The sequence below is a fragment of the Streptopelia decaocto genome (genome assembly GCF_964273445.1).
Source record: "Streptopelia decaocto genome assembly, chromosome: 2".
In the NCBI taxonomy this organism is placed as follows: domain Eukaryota; kingdom Metazoa; phylum Chordata; class Aves; order Columbiformes; family Columbidae; genus Streptopelia; species Streptopelia decaocto.
In genome coordinates this window covers 62,312,016-62,333,427 of record NC_138655.1, presented here as the reverse complement: position 1 = coordinate 62,333,427, position 21,412 = coordinate 62,312,016, and the positions used below count along the sequence as shown (strand labels likewise).

General features: G+C 43.1%; 1 protein-coding gene and 1 long non-coding RNA gene across 6 annotated transcripts in view; both read left to right on the top strand.

Moving 5' to 3' along the window:
- The window catches only part of ZNF516 (zinc finger protein 516), a 105,792-nt gene that overhangs the window by 65,865 nt on the left and 18,515 nt on the right, over window positions 1-21,412 (top strand). The window lies entirely within an intron of this gene.
- On the top strand, window positions 11,785-13,923 carry LOC309436115. The gene is made up of 2 exons (XR_014183277.1): window positions 11,785-13,028; window positions 13,075-13,923. It is a non-coding gene; the product is annotated as an uncharacterized lncRNA (long non-coding RNA).

Below are 21,412 nucleotides of genomic sequence, written 5' to 3'. Positions count from 1 at the left end.
ACAATACGAGGGTTGAGGTGTTTTGGTGTTTTGTTTCCCACCTGGATGCATGAGAGAGTTCCATTGTATAATCATACATTATGTATACTGTGCTGTGAAGAGCCTCATATGCAAATTTAGTATTACAGAATAAACGGAAGTTTTAAGAACATTTAAATCAGTTTATTCAGTGTCCTACTGGAGGAGTGTTTTCTAACGTCCAAAATGAGAAAATGCGCTTTAATTTTGCATGTGTTTTACTTCCAGAGTACATTTGCTTGTAAGCATAATAATTTGAGTTTTTGCTAATTTGTTTGAGAATGTGCTGTAGGTACGCATCTACAGAGACTTAGTTCCGCACTTGGACATTCTGCTTACCAAGAGTTCACACGAAGGGCATATTTAGAAAAGAAGAATAAAATTTAGCCAGACTTCAGAGAAATCAACACTGGCCCCTGTACTGGAAGACAGAAGAGGTTGGGGGGGGGGGATGTTAGTCCATGAAAACAGCCAAAAGTAACTCACAATTGGAAAATGAGCAAGAAACGTCTCTTGCAACGTCTCTTGCACAGGAGACCTACATGAACTCTGCGTGGCAGGCTCTGCTGGCAGCATTGTCTGTGTTAGGCTTTATAGCGATGCTGCTCCCTGACCAGCATGGGTCTGGTGGAAGGGACCCTCAATGCAAATGCAATGATGTCAGCCAAATGGGTATTTCTCCGGGGTCTTCTGCAGAGGGAGAGGATTTTGGCTGTAACTACACAAACAGCAGCCTCAGTGGGTTATCTGTATCCATAATGACAGTCCGGTGGGTGTCCGGTTTTGGCTTCTGGCTTGGATGTAGCCTTGGGACTCTTGGCATGAGGATCCTCGCAGGGACACCACGGCTGCTCTCCCCATCAGAGCTGTGAGGCAGGGCTTCTTGCTGTGGGGGTGGCATGGTGTTGGCTAGTGTCATAGCTATGCCACTACTCCATTACGGATGAGGGTGCTGTTATATTTGGTGTTTGTGCAAGCAGGGAACAAAAACATTTGGGTCCCCCACCACCTGTGCTCACAAAGTTGCTTCAATCACAGGCATTAAACCAGGAAATCTCTTCAGATCCCTTCTAGGGAGGGAGCTGTGGCAGGCTTTTGCCATAGGCGCTGCAAGCATTCAGGAGACTGAGCCCAACGTGTGGGGTTACCAAGCAGTCCTGCCAGCACACCTGAACCCTGATCCAGCTGCTGTGCCGCCCCTGGCAGCCCTGGAGCTCCAGGCACCGCTCCCCAGGGAGCCCCGGTTCTCCTGCACTTGCATTTGCGTAGCTGAAAGTAGAGCTGTTCTCCACTCACCAGTCCACCTTAACAGAGCCTTACTGGCCAACATATTTTGTTGATCAGTGTGGTTCCAACTCTGTAATAGTATGTAGACTAACCAGATGGAGGCTTGTACCTCTTGTGATTGTAAAATTAACCAGAATCATTGATAGTTATGAGAGTGATGATGGAGACCCAGGCGCTGTCAGAACGATGTGCTTTGAGGCATGCTTAAATCTGTTAGGACAATGTTTCGTCTTAGTGCGTGCTTAGTACACAATTTAACAACACAGCAAAGCGTGTACACCTCACTCTCAGCTGTGAGGGTGGGTAAGGGATGAAGATTAATCACTACTGAATTTGACTCAGCAAAGAAGGGGCAGGTCCTGCTCCACTCAGAAGCACATCCAAGAAATTTTAGTCACAGGTCCAGCTATATGTTTGTTTCTTTGTTTGGTTGGTTTTTTGTGTGTTTTTGTTTGTTTGTTTTGTTTGTTTGTTTTTAATAGGTGAAAACAGGATTTTCTCACTTTCTGAGTAAAAGAAATTTTTTGAATTGGAACCTAGTGTAAGAACTTCCAGGGAATCGGTGAGAAATTTGTAAGAAACTGCTGGAAATACCAGCGGAGAAAGCAGTGCCATCTCTATTCTCTTCCTGCCACACAGCCCACAGATGTACTGTAGATCCCTGTTAATTTACATCACTGACTAAAGGACCCATTTAAATGAATGAACTTTGTGGATTAATAAGTGCAGAGGGGGAGGAAACCTGCATTACAAAAGGTGCTTTGTTCTTAGTTGTGGAGAGTAAGAGTTTAGTTTGATATTTCATAACGTAGCGCTGACTGCTGTGTGCTGTATTTGTAATACGCCCCTAGTAACATGAGATCGCACCACAGATTCCTGCTATTAAATGGTTATTCAGACATGTTGTGCTACCAGCAGCTTTTTGCTTGCATGTGAATTATTAGGTGTTTGAATTAGCAAAATGTGGATTAGCAGAGGTTTTGCTTTGTTAGTGGTACAGCAGACACTTTAGCCATTTGGTTGTCAGCTACAGTTGTTCTGTGTTTGACCTTCTCAAAATACAATGCCTTCTAGTGCCTCTGTAATTAAACATCTGTCATGGTTTTCAAAATGACCTATGGGTTTTCTTCTGGGGGGAGGATACAACAAGCCCCTGCTTTTAGGGAGAAAACTGGTGTGTGTAACAGCAAAACGTATTTTGACCATTTTGCAGGGGGGCAAACTTAGGAGATCAGCAGCTTTCTTCTCCCTTTTGGCTGATGTAAATAAGCAGTGAATTTATTGAGACATCCGGCACAAAACTGGTGTGAGAACAGAACTTTGGGCCTCATGTGGCAGCTTGAGCAGATGGGTGCTTCTTACTATTTCTTAAAAACTGAAATGACAGGGAGATTAGGGTTTAAAAATCACAGCTTCTGTCACATGCATTAATTAAAGGGGTTTAGTGTAATAATTTTATCTTATTGTTCTAAAGCATACGGTCAGCTACTTTCAATTTTTAAAAGTGCTCAGCCCTTCTCTGGGAGCCACGGCTGTTTGTTTAGTTGAATTCCTTCTGATTAGAGCTCCCTGAATAGTCATTGCCTCCATATACTGAGACCAGCTCTGTTTTCTCCGTGCTATGCTGATAATGGGGTCACTGGGAGATTTCTGAATTACAAGTTCTAACCAAAGTTACAGCCCTTCAGGGGTGCTTCGCTGCTCAGCACAGGCTGATGTGCCTCAAAGTACCATTGGAGCACTTGGGGTAGTGGCTCATACATTTCTACTCCTGACTTGTTTTGCTCACAGGGGAAGCAGCACTGTAGCAATTTTGGTTATTTCCTGTCAGGTCCAAAATATCATCATATTTTTAATATGGAAAGAAGTTGGAACCCAACCTCTGTAGTGATCTCGCAATACTAGCATTTTTCTTTTCAATTTTTTAATTTTCTTTTAAGATATGCCTGCAATAGCCTGTCCTTCATCAGTTTTCCATGCAAAATATAAACCTGCAGATTTTTCAAATCTGAAGGTGGCATGTATCAAGAGTGGCTTTTTAGCAACTGTGGATAGGAGTGGTGGGCCTCCTCTGGGGTCTTAAGCTGATGGGCTGTGACAAGGTCGCTTAAAGAAAACGGCCCTTATTGTAACTGTCCTGCAAGTTTTATTTAAAAATGTCAGTCCTGTGGATACTGTGGATTTGTTGCTGTTCTTGCTTCTTCCAACAAAACTTAACATTCTCTGGAAGCACAGATGTTCGTGGAATGAACTCCTTCTGGGGAATTAACTAATTAAGAAGGCCGAGCTTCTGCGTTCTTCCAAACCATGTATCCCGAGGCTGTGATGTGGTGTCAGGGCTCTGCCTTGGCAGTGCTTGATAGACATGTAGGTTAAGACTGGGCGAATACCTGTAACCATCTGCCAGGCTGGTGATTGGTGCTGGAGTTCAGCAAAGGAAAAGGGAAGAGCTGCCAGGCTTACAGCTTTCCCTGTTTTCCCTTTAAACTGATGATCAGGAGATGTGGTAGAGATGGCATCCATTTCCAGCAATTTGCTGGAGAGCCTGTCCTGGGTACCAGTTCAGGGAGTGAGTAGGCAGAGGTGATTTATCCTTTCCATCTCTGGCCAGCATCGCCTGGTAAGCATGGGCTTTGCATCTCGAGTATGCAGATATTGTCATCAGCTCTGAGATTGACTTAGTGATGAGTAGTATAATGATGATCATAGAATCATTTTGGTTGGAAGAGACCCTTAGGATCATTAAATCCAACCATAACCTAACTCTAGCACTAAAACTTTTGATGAACACAAGTTGTGTGTTTCTCTCTCTCAAGTTTTTGTTGGTTTTATCTAATCTATCTATCTATCTATCTATCTATTTATTGGCCAAGCTGGTAAGTGCCACTCCCAGCAGCTGGGAGCAGCACCTCACAGTAACTGCGTTGTTTTTCTTTGCCTTATTAAGCGCTACAGCTCCCTGTAACAAGCTATTAAGCTGTTAGAGCAGGCTGATCTATCTTTAGACTGTATTGACTCATTATCACCCTGAGTCTTCATGTCATAGAGGACAGGCCACACCAAATAAGGGATTTATTAGATCCTCTTAGATGCAGGAAGGAGCTTGGTAGAAAAGGTAGGTTGGCACTCATCCTCAGCAAGATAATCTCAGTGAAAGGGCTCTTGGTAGCATGTTTCTGGGTTTGGGGGAATGGAAAACCTCCTCAGATGGTGTTTCAAAGAGAGGTGAGACTTGTTTAGTGATGGATCTCCATTTTGAGGGTGCAGCCATCTCTTGCAGAGAGAACCTACAGGATGGAGAAAACTAAATTGGCAAGAATTTGGGCTTGAGGAGACTGGCAGAGAGAGAGAGACACTCTTCACAACCCCGCCTGGTGCCTTTCAACTTGGATTATAAAACTTGTCAGCCTAGAATTTGGAAGCAACTTTCACTGAGCGTATGCTGATACATTAAATTTCTCATACTTAATTTTAAAAGGAAGGCTAGACGAATTTCATGAAAGCTACTTAAAATGAGTCTAAGATCCAAATATGCATATTTTGAAAGTACTGTTTGTAGCAGGGTGATATTATAATGTTTCGATCACTGCTTTCCACAGGAAAAAAAAAAAATCATTTCTTGTGATTCACTAATGTTATTAGACAAAATATCGTGTTGTTTTTTGTGGGTTTTTTCAGCCTAGTAACAAGATGACTCAGATAGTAACCTGGATAATTAGGTTACATAGAAACAATTTCTATTAAAAATTTAGTTTTATGTTCTTAATGTTACAACTTAAGTTTGCTACCAGTAGTAATGGATCAGTTTTGAACCAAAACTAATAAAATTAATAAAAAATTCAGCTCCATTTTAAAGGCACTTCTCATTGTAAGTACAGGAGTACAACACTGCAGTAACAATGAATGTTTTAGGTAAAGAGAATGAAGTGTTTTTAGAAGAGCTGCTATGGTACTTGCATTTTTACTTGTTTGAAAACAAAGATTGTATTTCACCACAATATTAAAATTACTACATAGTCTTAAATGTTTAAAGTTTTTCTGTTGAGAAGGTTTCCAGGGTAAAACTCTATTTTACTTTGAAGTCCAACCAGCAAGGAAACATGTAGTATAATGCACGTACCAGAAATATTCAGCAGTATGAAGTTCCTGGTGGCTTAATTGAAGTCTGAATTTTACATTTGGGATGAGGGAGCATGAATTTTGTGGGTAAGAGTTACTGCCTAAGGGAGGTTTTCTGACTTTCCAGAAGCGCAAATATAATTCATTGAAAGTGTTAAAAAAGTTGAGGAAAAACTGAAGAGTGGTGTTCAGAGTTGTAGGGTAAGGAGAAAGGCAAAGAGAATGTAAAGTGCTGTTCATTCATTTTAAATTTACTTTTTTTTTTTTTTTTTAATGGCTGGGACTGGTTTTGCCCTACATAATTACTTAGAGCTTTGCTTCAGCTAGTTAACTTGAGTGGAAAGGAGGAATATAACCAGGTTACAAACTCTTATCTAAATACACAGTTGTAGTAAATGATGAAGACTGGATATGATCATCAGTATGACTGTTGTAACCATGCTACATCTTCAGAAACAGGCAGCACACCAGCTTTGTTAAGTTCCCTGTCCTGGCCAGGGCAGGTGGTCAAGGAACCACAACTGAACTTAAGCCAGAGACTTTACATGGAGAGTTGAGTCACGTAGGTGACAAAGCTCAGTTAGTTGGAGCTGAGACACTAATTTCTGATTAATAGTGCTTCTCTTCTAGAGGACAGGCAACTTGAATCTCAGAAGGATTGAATAACTTTCTCATGGTTGTTTATGGGACAAAAATATGTGGTACAACCAATAACTGTAACTTGGAATGTCTTTGGATGCCTTTAACTGCAAAGCCATCCACTCTCTGAGTTAAACTTTTTTTCTTGTGAAACAGGGAATGAGGCAAGACAAAAGGACAGAGAAAGGCTACTGGTGAGTGGCAAGAAGGATGTGTTCTAGAGATAGTTGGAAGCATGTGGGGGAAAGAGCTCCAGAAGACACCTTTGTTGTTTTGACTAAGGCAAAACCAGATGTAATGAGGTTTTCCATGGGCTGGATAATTCAGAAGGATAGACAGGAAAATTCAAATGGGAAGGGCAAAGGAGAACAACATTAGGGTGAAGTCCTTTTGTGGAAACTCAGCGGAGATTGAAAGGTTGACTCAGCCCTTGTAGCTGGTTAAAGGTGTTTGCTGCCGAATTCTGTATGGTGCCATGGAGGGTGGCTTTCACACCTGTGACCTGAATCACAGACCACTGAAATACCAAAATCATGCTAAGGATTCCCTTCTCATGGGAAGTTTGCTCGCAAACCCCAAACAAAATGAAAAGAGGTACCTCATCATGTCCAATTTCTTAATTATAGACAAAAGAAAACTTTAAAGGCTCTTTGTAAAATAAAAAAGGAGGGAGGGGAAGGAAGTTGTTGTCAGTAAGCTTGGGAAAGCCAGCATTTCATCAACAAATATACAAAATAAAGACGGAGCCTTGGAAAGTCCCTAGTAAGCTCTGTGCTCATTTATGCTCTGATTTTGTGCAGGGATCTTTTGTTCTGTAATGATGGGAAGAACTATTATGTGAATTAAACCTAGATCTTTAAACCAGGCAACTTTTTTGAGAATTTAGCTTGAAAGTGATACATTTTGTTAAAGTTTCATAAAGTATCTTTAAAGCCCATGTTCTGACTTTGCTACTGTTGCTCTCGGTTCCCAAAGGATCAAATGGAAAAGTGTAGGTAGCATCAGGGAAGAGTCTGTGGTTTGCGCTCATTCCTCGATAGGCTGAAATGGAAAATAGATGCCAATCAAGTGCATGTGGCTGCCTAGTGATGGGTAGCACTTCCACATTTTTTCAGAATATGATGAAATATACTTGTCTTCTGAAAGCTATGCTGTATGAATGAAAGCATATGAAGTATGTTTTAATGCTAAAAAGTGGATTACCCAAAATCCTTTATTGCCTTAACAAACCTAGGCCTTTCTGTCAGACTCCTTCCCCTAAATCCTTGTGGTTTGTGTTTTGTTTTGTTTTTCTGAGAACAAAGAATTGTCTCCATTATCCTACTCAAGGTCTGTCTTAGGCTTGAAGTTGAATTCACAACATAAAAACGTACTTTTTTTTTTTTTTTTCTCAATAAGTTTCAAAAAATCTGAAGCTTTTTATTCACATGCCCTCTGCAAATATTTTAAATTTAATAGTGTGTTGCTGCAGCATCTCAGCTTGTCCTCCTCTGACTGTTAACCAGTGGTTTGGAGTAATTTAAAACTGACTTGGTTGCAAATGTTGGATACCATCTCCATAGATACCTGCTTTCTTGTGCATGTTCCTGCTCATTGGTTTATCTTCCTGTTAGTTTTATGTAAGTGAAGCTTCTCCCACTCCTACAGCACTTTTAAAAATCTGCAATAATGTTCTCTCAACACTCGGCAGGGGAAGGATTTTGCATTTGTGAGTTCTTTGTGTTTTGTTCTCCCACGTTTCTGTATTTCCCCCAGTGGCTGCACAAGAAGTTGAAGCAATTGTTTCCTGTAGAGAGATGCATGTGGGCTCACTGATTACCCCGCATCAAGAATGACCCTCTGAAAAGAAACATAGAGATTGACATGACCTCATCCTACTGCTGACTGCCCAAACTCTGGCCTGTTTTGACGAGATCTTTCTACATAGCGGGAGCACTGAACAAAAGTCAAAACCTCCATGTTGGATGTTTTGTTTCCCCTAAACTGGATGCTTTTCTACCATCTGTAAATGTGGTGCTTCCTTTGAAGTAACCTGTATTAGCCTGTTGGGGTGTATTATTTCAAGGGAGTTTTGATTTTAAAGAAGAAATTTATAATATAGCACATTATGTAGAAAAGCCCATCAAAATAGTGTACTTCCTGTGTCCCTGGCAATTTCTCTACTTACACCCCACATCACTGGACCAGACACAGCTTCAGCCGTGGGAAGGATTTTGTACTCTTTATTTTCTTGGTGGTTGCAGACACTTCAGCCTAACCTAAAGTGAATTGCTCATCGTCGTTAGACACCTTGGTGCACCTCAGTCCTGTGGGAAGCGTTCGAGAGGATGGAGCCCCCCTGTGCCCTGCAGCGCTGGCAAGTGTCTGCTCTTGGTCACTGTATGACTTGTGTGCCCCTGTCACACAGAGGCGTAACAGTGTATGCAGTTTCTGTTATGGATGGCAGGGGAGATCAGAGACTTCCCCAGGGTGGGGACCAGTTTTCCCAAATTCACAGCTGGTAAACGGTGTAATGGGAAGATCTGTGGGATGCTGGTGACCCCTTCTCAGTCCTGCAGCGAGTTATCTTTTGGTGCTGGTGGCTTTGTGTGTGTGCGTGTTTGCCTTTAAATAGTATTATTATTATTACTATTTTATTTCTATTTTTTCCTCAACTTGGAGGCATTCCCTGGTGCAGAGGACCCAACCGAGGCTGCTGGTGGCAATTCACAGGGTGGGATGTTTCCACCTGCACTGGGTTAGCCACGCTTAGGGCTGGTGGTCCTAAAGCGGTGGTTGTAGGAACACCCTCACCTGCGAGGTGTGTTTTGTTGTTTTGTGGTGTCTTTTGTTGTTGATTTTTGGTTTATTCTAGTTCTTGTTGGTTCGTTTTTTGTTTGCGGGCCCGGAGGGGAGGGGCTGTTTTTGCGCTGTGGGTAGGGTTTTGGAGCAGGAGGCCCAGGCGGCACCCCTCCTAACACAAGGCGCAGACAAGAAGGCGCTTTAGCGAGGGGTGGCGGTGCAGGGCGGGTCGGCCCAGCCCCTGCAGCGGCGGCGGCTCATCCGCTGGGCGGCGGCGCCACCTGGTGGCGGCGAAAGGAGTGGCCGGCGCCGTGTCCCCCCCCCTTCCCTTCTTCCTCCTCCTCCTGCTGCCGGCCGGCTCACCAGCTCTGCGATCTGCAGCTGCCCGGTGCCTGCTCGCTGCTGAGCCAGGGACTGACATCGGCATGCGCGGAAAATAACAGCGCCTTTAGTGACACGGAAAATACCAGAGTTTTCTTGTAGGCAGTGCGCAGGAGACATCCGATTTCACTGCGCTCTTTGGCACACGGGAGCTATGGCAGTGTGTTCATGGGAGGGAAGGGTCAAATATGTGGCACATCATGATAAATTCATAGGGTGAGCTTTTAATAGGGAACACAAAAATGATCAGAGGGCTGAAACACCTCTCCTGTGAGGACAAGCTGAGAGAGTTGGGGTTGTTCATCCTGGAGGACGTTCCAGGGAGACCTTAGTGCAGCCTTTCAGTACTTAGAAGTGGCCTATAAGAAAGGTGGGGACAGACTTTTGTTGCAATAGGAAAAGGGGTGATGGTTTTAAACTAATGTAGGGGAGATTCAGGCTAGACATGAGGAAGAAATTGTTTACAATGAGGGTGGTGAAACACTGTGACAGATTGCCCAGAGAGGTGATAGATGCCCCATTGCTGGAAACATTCAAGGCCAGGCTGGACGGGGCTCTGAGCAACCTGATCTAGTTGCAGATGTCCCTGCTCATTGCAGGGGGTTGGTTTAGATGAGCTTTGAAGATCCTCCTAACCCAGACTGTATTATGATTCTGTGATTATATGCAGATGAAAGTGCCAAGGTGAAGTGCTAAGAGCGTAGATAGATAACTCTGTGTAACCTCTTGTAACTGCTTTGGGTCACTTGAGAAGCTATGTGTTTCTTTTGATTAAAGAACTAGAACTCAAATCAGGTTCATGCAATGTTTGTGCCGAAAAGAATGGTTATCACCTGGACGTTATGTATAGTCAGGTGTGCAGGTGGATTAAATAATGGATTAAATGCGTCTTAGTGAATAGATTTAGAATGACTCCAAGGAGGATTTTCAAAATGCTTTATTTCCCTAACATTGGTCTAATCTGTATCTTTACCAGAGTAGTTGTGATTATAAAGTACTTCTTCGTGTGATGCTACTGGAGGGACATACACACACACACACACACACACACACACACACACACACACACACACACTCTATGCAGTTGTTTACCTTTCTCTTTTTGGAAATATCTGGGCAAACATCTGGGTTTTTTTCTGCATGATTTTCTGCTATTTAAGAATGTGAATTAACCAGATTGATTTCTTAAGCCTGTTCTTCCTCAGGCAAGTTTTATTTCTGTCTGGAAGCAGTCTTTAGGAGTCAACTGTGTTTGGGATGCGGGGGGTGGATAGCCTGCCTTTTGTAACAGGAGGGAGTGGATAAATGGCAAGTAAATGATGTAGGTGATCTGAGGAGCTCTGTCTTTGTTGGTAACTTAATCCTTCATTTTATTTTTTTTCCCTGTGGAGTTTTATGTGCATAACAGCAGACCTTGCAACTGATACACATCTCTGGTGGTAGCGTGGGGAGGTGGTTTAGTTACCTCAGTTCCCCTTGTTTCCCCTCAGTGCATTGTTCAACCTGCTGGAGCTGCTCTGCCCAGACCCCTTGTGTGCTGCTGGGAAAGCAGATGGCCCTCCTGCTTTTCCAAAAACTCAGGACCTGAGCGCTGGGGAATAATTAACACTTAAGCTCCTCAGACGGAGAGGTGTCAGTACTGCTTCTTGCAAAAATACACCAGGCCACAGCTCTTTCTTAAGAACTGATGCAGCTTGTTCCTTGTTCCCAGCGGGATTCTTCTCTATCCGACAGGTTTGCATGTCTGAGGAGAAAAGCTTTGTTCTAAAATCGCAGGCATCTTTCTGTTTCTGGACACCTCATAGATGGTTTATTATCAGCATTTTAAACTCTTCCTTTGTTAATCTCATGGCAGTCATGGGGATTTTTCATGCTGCTTTTTAGGGGCTCGCTCTCAATATGGAGGCAAGAGGTGTCAGTGAGGTTAGCTGAGCCTCTCACCCAAAATGGTGTTTGCAGGCTGCTGCAGGTACATGTGTAGAAGTTCTTTTCTATCGAATCAAGTTTGTATGTTGCTATTAAACATACTTTTCTGCTTTCTGGTAAAGTGCATAACAGAATGAGGGCTGGGAAAGGAAAAAAAAATTGGTAATACTTTCCAGCCCTTCTGAATGTGTTAGGGTTTTTTTGTTTGTTTGTTTGTTTGGATTTTTGTTGGTGGTGGTTCTTTTTGTTGTTGTTTGGGGTGGGGTTTTTTTGTTTGTGGTGGTGTTTTTTCGTGTAGTGTTTTGTGTGTTGTTTTCCTTTTTTTTTTTTCCAAGTCCTTTTGAAAAGGAGAAATTCCAAATTAAGCCAGCCTGTGGCAGTGTTTTTCAGCATTTCTTTTGCTTCTGCATTTAAGCCTTGGTGCTAATTGGAAAAGTTGTGAAGCTTCCTATGTACTATATGCAGTAGTTAGTTTCAGTATTTAAAAATGTTTTAGTGTTTTAACACAGCTCTTATTAAAATGAGTGTGTGATATAAATAGTCATGACTCACAGGTACAGAATTACTATTTTGTTGTCTGTGAAGCTTATTTTAAAAGCGATGTGTGGCCATTGCCATTTTTCAAATGAACTTGATTTCTCCCCCCACCCCCCTCCTTTAGCATAACAATGTTTTTATTATTTGAAAGATTCATTAAAACACACAGCTGGTTCTTCTTTTTTCAATACATCTTAGAGACATCCCCTTGTCTCCTGACCTTTCTGAGCTACATCGTGCACCGTGGGATGATTCTCATCTGACTTCCTTCCCAAACAGGCGACTTCCTGTCTTTTTGAAATGAGAAGCTTATGCACCGGAGATGAAGATATGCTGGAATTTATTTATTTTCTCTTTAAAATTACATCTTAAAAGTTTGGTGTGGTTTTTTTTTTTTTTTTCCCCTCTTACTTATTTTCCAGATTAGTAAGACTTTAAAAAGTCAGAATTTAAGAGAGACCAGAACTTGGGTGCTCTCATGAGCCCTCAAAATTTACCTCTTGGTATAAATGGAAAAGTGTCAGGAAAAAAATCTAAAACTCCAAATCCCTTTTAGAGCACATTTTGCCTGCAGGCAGCTGCCCTTTCTGCTGCCTTGCTGGTGGCCATAGGTTCCAGCCTGCTTTGTCTGTCAGCTCTTCAAGGGGATTATGGAAGTTGCCAGTAAATGGCTGATGTCTTTAGTGACCTGAGTAAGGCTGTCACAGGGTTGTTTCAAGCCAGGTCTGAAAGGCCATTTACTTTGCTGGAAGTGCCTCCTGTAGTTATTGTTACCATTTCCTCTGTTCCTACATAAAGGGGCAAGGGAGGACACTGGAAAGAAAAGGAAGGGGAAATGAAAGGCTACTTATCTAGCAATTAGCCAGGCTGCAAATACCCCTGCCCTGTGTGGTCAGTGGCAGCAAATGCTGCTGATGAGGAGCTGGGTCTGGCAGGCAGGGCCTCCAGATTCTTTTCTTGAGGCCTTTGGCCCAGCCCTGCAGGTTTTGTGTCATGTGTGCTGCATGTTCGGTGTGGTTCAGCCTCGGTACTGAGTTGGTGACCTTGGCCAAGTGGCCAGAGGCTGCCCTCATGCCTGCAGCTGCAATGCATCCTCCCTGGGAGCTCTGGTTGCCTTTGGTCCATCCGGAGCAGAGCTGTTTAAATCAACTTGTGATCTCAGTAGCTTAGAGCCTTCCTGTATCTTGAGGGAACTCTGCATCCCACACTCACCAGGACTCGGTCCCTCACCTGTCCTGCCGCATCTTTGTGGCACCATGTAATGGTGATAATTACAATGCAGCAATCTCACCCCTCACCAAGGGCATCCAGTTTCCAGTGGCGATAGTTCAGTCTGTCCAGTCTATGTTGTGGATTTGATCTGACTTGCTTCTTTTACTTTTCCAGCCCTATTTTTTCCATTCGCTTTCCAAACTTCTTTCCTCTGAAAACTTGAAAAAAAAATTAGTACAAGGAAATATATTTCCTGCTCAAGTACTGTATACCTAGTGAATCTTTAAATACCCATAATACTTATAATCTAAGCTCACCTTTCTGTGATGCGCTGCTGTATTTTATATGACTGACATGCACAGTAGCAATCCATGACTGCCTGGAGTCTCTGAATAGAGCCACCGGCCATGGTAGTGTGGCCTTTGGTAGGAGAGACAAGGTAAATTAGGCAATGCAGAGCTCCTTGTTTTCATAGCTGTGCTACCTCTGTTGCCACACTGGGTTTGCTGGCTGTAGCGTACGTATTTCTGCAGAATGCTAGCCTAGAACACAGCTGTACCCTCTGTTTTTAGACTGAGTAGCTCTAGTAAAGGGCTTTATGATGTATGGCAATATGCTATCCATGCTTAATAAATGACAGGAGAGGTGAAGTATTGGATGAGGAATGTTAAGCTGTACGGGGTGGCTGCCAGTCCACAGTCCTGGCCTGGAAAGCTTTTCTCCTTAATGTACTTGAAGGAGGAGGAACAGGTGGATGTCAAGAAGATGCTCCAGAGCAGACATTGGGGCAAGTCTGACTGTTGGAACGAAAGGGAAAATCTCCAGGAAGATTTACAACTGTTTGGGTCTATGTTTGGAGTGGCTGTATAGGCAGACTGCCACTTACTTTCAAAAAAAGAACCAAAAAAAAAAAGAGCTAACTTGAGTCATAATTTTCCATCTTCCTCTGCAAGAAGTTTTGATGCATCAGTTGTACTTCTCTTCCTGTGCCTTAAATTAAAAAAAAAAAAAAAAAAAGAAAAAGCACAACACCAACCCAAAAGCCAAAAAACACAACACCCCCTACTCAAATCCTGCCCTCTCAAATTTAATTATGTATCCTGCTGTGTTAATGGTCCGATGCCCTTTCTTTTTCCTCCTTCTACCTGCACCAAACTTAACAGGCAGGGCCACACACGCAGAAATGCCTGGCAGCTACAAAGCGTATGGGAAATACTCTGCTTAGGTTTTGGACCAGTTCATACAGTACTGCTATTAACTCTGGCATTATGACAAAGCTGTGTTAGAGTCAAATTGGTATCATCTGGCCTAATCACTTCCTAATTTTGCAGAGCATTCCAGAGGTTTTATATCCCATAACTTTCTTTAAATATATTGTGAGCAGCAACATTTAAGGCAATGCCAAATCATACAGTTTTCATTTGGACAAGCAGTCCCTGCAAGTGTTTTTGTGTTGGTCCTGTGTACGTGTTCAGCTCTACCTCTAATATATCCATAATTTATAGATAAGTAGTTACCATTCCGTCACCACCTTCTAGCATTCAGACAATGATATGGGACTGTGAAGGTACCTATATGTTAGTGCCTTCTGTCTCTGAGTGGGGGTGTTAGACCTTTTTTTCAGCATCTACTTGTGCACTTTGACGTTGTGTTTCCTAAAGGAAGAAAAGCAGGTTTGAAGTTTTGTGAGGTGGGGATGGAGGTGCAAAAGCTGTGTGTAACATGGGCAATTGAGTTTGGTTTCTTGGTGCCATGCTTTGCCTGGCTATAGCTGGGGCAGCCCTGCATGAGGTGGGAAGACCCTGAGATGCTCTTGAAGCTCACAGGGTCAAGAATGGCGGTGGGACATGACTGGGAAATCCAGTCCCAGAAGGGGCCGTGCTGGGGCTGCGAGCAAGATGCAGCTACCAGCTGGGGACTGCATGGGTTAGTTGCAGCCTTGTTGTGTGAGGCTGGACAGACCAGTGTCACCTCCCCTGCAACTCGTTGTTTAAAGGACAAACTTTATTCTCAACTGGCAAAAGCCCTGCTGAAGTCTTAACTACCCTTGGGTCAAGCTTGTGTAGATGAAGGGTGGAAAAGGCGCTCGGAAATACTCTGATACAGGAGCTACAGCTTTGCCTGCAGATAAGTAGACGTTATTTTGTGGGGCTTTTCCTCTGCTGCTGGTCAGAGATTACCCTCATGTACCTTTGTGAGAAATACAGAAGTGAAAGGGTTGGTAAGTCATTGCTAGCTCTGCCACTGCCCAAAATTCCTATGCACCATGTACACAATGACTTACAAACAAATCTCACTGAGGAGGTACAGAGAGACATGATGAACACTGGAAGTGCCATGTCTGTGGCACACTGCCAGCAGCAACCATTTTACCCACACATGCACTTTCACTTCGTTATGTGCTCTGCTGTGGATGCTTTCCTTCCCTCACCCTCACATAAAGTCTGTGTTGACTCTGGAAGGGCTGATACCTGGGAGAGAGATCCCAAAGCACCTGGTGCTAGAAGGAGAATTTGCCTTGAGGGTGATGAAAAGATACTATGCGAGGGGAGAGTGGAGTGCACATGATCTTGCAGCCAGTTGGCCTTTGGAAGGCTTGTAGCATCAGTACCCTAGATAACAATAAAGCCAAATACTCTTTAAGGAAAAAGTTATACACAAGTAGCTGGAAAGAAAAAAGTTTGCGGTGAACTCTCAGCTTTTTTTTTCATCTTGCCTCTGGTACCTAATAACATGCCTGACAGATTTTGGAGCCGATACCCTTTCCCACTTAGTTCCTCCATTACTACTTTGGTGCCTATTCTCTATTTAAAGTGCTTGAAATTCCAATAACCTCGCTGGCCTTTGCATCTGTGGCTGTGGAGATGGGGGATGGGTTCAGGCCTCCCTTTTATTTTTAAAAAAAAAAGTAAAAAAGAAGTGGTCCTTGAAATGTGACATAACTCTAAAGCATTTCTGCTGTGCAAAGGAATTTGTGATTTTACTGAGCCAGGGAATACCTTGTAGAAAGAGGTCTTTTGTGTGCTATACCATAACTGTTCTCAGACTCAGATTTCACTCATCTTAAAAGGTTAAGTTTCAAATTCAATCAACTAAAATTTTGGTGTTTTATTTCCAATCACTTTGGTGACCTTTCAGATTTTGTCCAAAATGCAAAACTAATGCAATCAGTATCTATGATGATAATAACAATAAAAATCTAAAATAATTCAAGTACCTCAACATGTGCTGTCGAGAACTGTGAACAAACTTTATTGAATTAGTTAGATTGTTGCCTATTCATGTTTTTTGCTGCTTGGATTGTAAGAGCTCAGTGGGTTTTGTTTTTAGGAGCAGCAGGTGTCCTCCCGAACAATGCCAGAGAGATTAGTCAAATGGGGACCAGGGAGCCGTGGGCTCGGCTGGCCTGTCCCCACTTTCACCCCCTGCAGTGTCCCCCAGTTCTGCAGAGGAAAGGAGGTGAACAATATAATGAGGCCCTTCAGCTATTTGCATGCTCAGGGCATGGTGGTACTATGTTTTAAGTGTTCAGCAACGAGGGTGAGGAGTAACTTGGGGGTAAAGTTAGAAATTGCAGAGGGTAAAGTTAGTGAAATGAAGCAAACAGGACTTTGGAATAAATCCATATGTTGTTGTTCCAGGAATAGAGGGAAGCCTGAAAACAAATGTGCAAGAAAACCAGCTGAAAAATTGCATGGTCTTTAAAAAAAAAAGTTGAATTTAGGGCTTTTAGCACTAGTCATGTGATCATCATGGCAACAATGGTAGTATTGTTTGTGAAGAAAAGAGTGGGGTGAAGAAAAGCTAAATTTTGTTACTCTAAGGTGCCTAGAAGAATTAAAATTGCTTTGGTCAGATAGTAATTTCCCCTTCCTGGGCCCACTTTCCAAAAAAACAAGGATACAAAACTGCGTTTCTTCTCTCTCTACTTGTGAGATCATGCTTTTTCATAGTCTGCATCCTTTTCCAAGAAATACTTGGTTGAAAGCTGACAGTTGCCATCATGAATCCTTGGCCTGAAACTGTCAGCCGTGAGATTAAAATGTCAATGAGAAGTCATTTTAGGAACTACAAGGTCTCTAGATGTAGAAGAGGAGAATGGAGACCGTGAATGCAAACTATACCACAGGGCTGCTAGTTCTGACTGGTAAACCTGCGACCTGGGTTTATTTGCTGAGGATGAAAGTATAGCATTGTTAGAAACGTACGGCTGATGGTGTGGAAGTGAAAAGGTAACTCCCCAACATCTAGCCACAAAAAGAAAAAATAAAGGAATAAATAATGTTGAAGAATAATAAAGAAAAGCAGTGCAGTATAAACCAGAAACATCTTGCTCATGAGTAGACAGATGCAGGACTTCTTGGGGCACGTGGGACTCGTTCTTTGTGTGCTGCTGGGCCATGGTGCAGGACCCAGCATTACTCCCCTTCCTTCTCCCCATCTTTCTCCCTTCTTCCCTTCTCTCCTCGCAGAGCCACAGGGAAACCTCTGCGGGACAGGGTGAGCTGGCTGGTACAACCTCTGTATTAGCCAGCATCTCAGTCTCAAGAGCTGTGTTGGGTTTCTGCCCTGTTAAAAACCTCAAACCTCAGCCAAAACCACTCATGGTTATATCTAAAATTAGTCTGAGAGGAAGCAGGGATGTTAGTTGATCGTGTGCTTTCTGCCCTTTAGCATCACCCTCTTACCTGCCAGCCTGTCCCGACCTGCAGTACTGACTAGTCTGATCCTTCATCATCTCTTTTTCTGAATTATTGGGGAGCTGTGGTAGCTGCATCTGAAAACATCTAACAACATGTAAAGCAAGATGAGCTTTTCAGATGAGAAACTGGATCTTGTATCAAAATAGCATCAGTTTTTATTCCCAGTATTTCATTGAGGCACGTGGCCTTGTGCTGTAAGAAAACCTAAGAGGGTTTGTAAGAGTTGTCTCCCACCTCATGCCCACTTTGCCACCACGTTGGGGATCTGCCCAGTGAAGCAGCCAGAGCAGAACGCAGGGGAGCTGGCCGATGCTGTGTGAAGTGTAAAAAGTAGATATGCAGGCAGCTAGAACAGGGGACCTGACTGCTGGAAGATAAATCGTCCTCTGCAAAACAGATACTGGGTCAGCCTGGCCTGTGCTCAGATGATAAACCTACTGCTAAGGAGTATCACGGACTCACCATTGAGCACTCCAGGAGTCTTTTCCTTAGCTAACCACATAGGGAATTAGTATGAAAGGAAGGCTGGTTTTGGTGTGCGTCTGCAGTGCAGTTGTAGTGTGTGGGTATTAATGTACAAGGGGGTTTGGTTTGCTGTGCTGGTAGAGTGAAGGGAAGGAGTAAGTCATGCTTTCTACCTCCCCATGAAAAGAATGGATTTTTATCATGCGTTGATAATCTGTGTTTTGTCCATAGAGGTTTTACAGCACAAGTGGTGTTCCCTTGACATTTATTCTGCCAGCTGAAAATACACAGAATTGAGATTTTTTTTTTTTTTTTCTACTCATCATGAGTTTTCCTGCACGCAATTATATCTGATTGTTGTGATAGACTCCAGTCCTCACAATGACATGATTCTCTCCTTTGGAGCTTGGTGCTCCTGGGGAGGCTGCAGGCATTGGGCTGTCACCCTGCCATCTTCCCTCAACCATGTGAGAGACACTTAAGTCTTCATCTTTATTTTCTGGTTGGCTACTTTTCTGTTGCAGTTCTCTCAGCTCCTTCTGACTTGTCCCTGTTTGCAGATCTGCACAGATACACAAGAGGCATGGAGTATTTTCATTGGACCCTTCTTTCACAGGACAGAAGAGTTTGATTTTCTGCTGCAAACCTGTTTTTTGCATTTTTTCCCCTGCTGTGTCTTGTATTGTGCTTACATATTGCTTCTACATATTGCCCAATAGTATAGTATATGTATTTTGTTATATATATATGTGTGTGTGTGTATAAAATAGTGTGACCAGCATGGCCATCATGTCTTCTTCAGAGGGCTAGTTCTATTTTTATTTTAAATTCTGTAATGCACACTTTTATTTGTGAAAGTTAAGCTGAAGAACCTCACCTAATACACTTGTATTTAACTTGCCATCTATTGTAACATCTGTTATTTTCAACATTGCTGCTTTCCAGATTCCGCCCTCCCACTGCTTGGGTTTTTTTGGAATGTTTCCCTTCACTTGTCTTAGCCTGCCATTTTCCAGAATGAATCTCATTTGATTATTTTCAGAGTGCATTTCTATTCTCTCTAAGTCCCTGTGTGTTATTTCCTTGTCCCCGTTATTGTTGCAGCTCCTCCAAATGCGATATTTCCTGGAGATTTAAGTTAGCGTGCTGTCTAGAATCTCTTCTGGATCATTAAAGAAAATACCAAGTGAAATAGGACCTAATACAGCTCTTGCAATATTGCACCTTTTTCCAATGTGATCCTTTGCTTTTATCATGATTTATTTGCAGGCAGTTTTCAAATGGAGACACGGCATTCATCTCAAAGTGCAAATCACTATCAAATGTTTACTAAAAATCAAACACATTACATCTGCTCCTTTCCCTTCAACTCCTAGTGCTGTAATGCTAGCCAGAAAAGGGGCCAATTTCTAGCCAGTTCTGCTCTTCTGAATAGAAATCACAGTTCCATTGTCCTCAGGCTTGTAGCCTGGTTTACTTTATAGGAAGCCTCGTGAATTAAAACAGCTGTGCAGCCCATTCTTAAATTTGGTTATGTGGAGAAACAGAGCTGGGGAGGAAACAAGTAGGGTTTATGCCTGTGAGGAGGAGAAATAGAGAAGAGAGATACGAGTGTTTGGGGAGAAGGGGAGTCACTTTTATCTGCCTGTGTAAGATATGTAACTAAATGATGACAATTAGGTAAATTTTTGAAGAACTGGTTGAATCCCTGAATGTTCCTGTGTTTCTGGACCATGGTTTCCCATACAGTGAAGTGCTTCATGCTGTCCTGCTTTGCACTCCTGTGATCTGTGATGCTGTTGATATTTGAAGCTATGGACAGGTCGAAGACATGAGGTGGGATCAGCAGCCACCTCCTGGGTGAGAACCTTGTAAAATGTATCCACTTCAGCAGACACCCCTGTGTAACACTTCAGGGATGTGGTAAAAGAACCTCTCTCGTTCTTTTAAGTGCAGCAGGTAAACAGCTGTTTTGTGTAAGAAACAAAGGAATTGAGGCAAGTGTGAGGAGATGATAGGGTTGGAGGATAAAAAGTGAGAGCATGCTTAGCCAAGAACTCTTTCAATGAGAAATGTGAATTATAGTCCCTAGAGATCATGGAAAAGGAATCCCATTCATGGTTTTTTGCTTTGACATGGCCATAATAAAATCTCAAAAGTTTCTGGTGACAGTAATGCCTGCACTGCGTGGGTTAGAGCAATATTTTATACCAGTGATTTAAAGGGATTGTTAGTACCCATTTTCAGCTGGGGCAAGCGGCTGGGAGCAGGCAGAAATAAATTTAATCTATTTTTCTAAAAAGGCTCTGCCTATATTATTGGGTCACATACTGACTTCTCTTGCTCTTGCCTGCATCCCCTCTTTCCCCCTGGCATTTGCTACCTGCTCATAGCCAAACGGGACCACAACCTGTGATGGGGAGTGAGGCACATAGTGGTGTTTCAGCCTGGGTGTCAATATCTGGAGTTTCAGGTCCCTGGTGGGGAGAGCAGGATGGGGCTGGGGAAGAAGTATGAGTTGGCCTACAGGTGGAAAACATGTCTGTCCACATCTTGGGGAAGCGGGTAGAGCTTGTTTGTTTGTTTGTTTGCTTGCTGGAAGTGCAGCTTGAACAATTAACACAAATATTGCTACTGAAACTTGGATCTAAGCTTTCAAAATTATTCCTAGTATGTTCAGTACTGTTCGTATGAGACATCACAAAAATTGAATCTAGCAAGACATTATGAAGAGATGTTAGAAGCTATACCTTCAGCATTAGGGCAACTGCAGCCCTAGATATGCCTCCATCGTTTTCCTGCTCTGTGCTACATTTTCCACCTAGAAAATACCTTTGTCTTTTGTGGCTGCATTAAAGTAATAGGGCTGAAAGGACTGTAGTAGCCACCTCTGGGTTTGCAGTCCCAGACTTTATACCTGTGGCTATTGGGGCACATGGGACTGTGGTCTATGCCTCCACTTCCTCCTGCTCCCTCCCTCACCTAGCACAGACCTAAATTGAACAGTCCAGACCTAAAGACCAGGCCCAGTGCCCAGATCTGTGCCACGTCACACTCTGTTTGACTTTGTCTTCTTTGCAGAAGCAGTGCAGCGCGTAGGTTTTTGACCAAATCAGAATGCATGAAGGAGTGTCCGAGGTACGCAGAGCATCCTGGGACTCGCAGGCATTTGCTGATGTGTCCCTTTGTCACTTCTGCACAGGTGGACCAAGGAGCAACCGGAGCCTCCTGGCTCCGCAGACCCCCAAAGCGGGGCTGGTCGTGGTCCCCCACCTCCCTCCTCTGCCCGCCCTGCTCAGCATCACCTGTAGGTTGGTTCAGTCTCTGCCGAGTACTGCTACAAC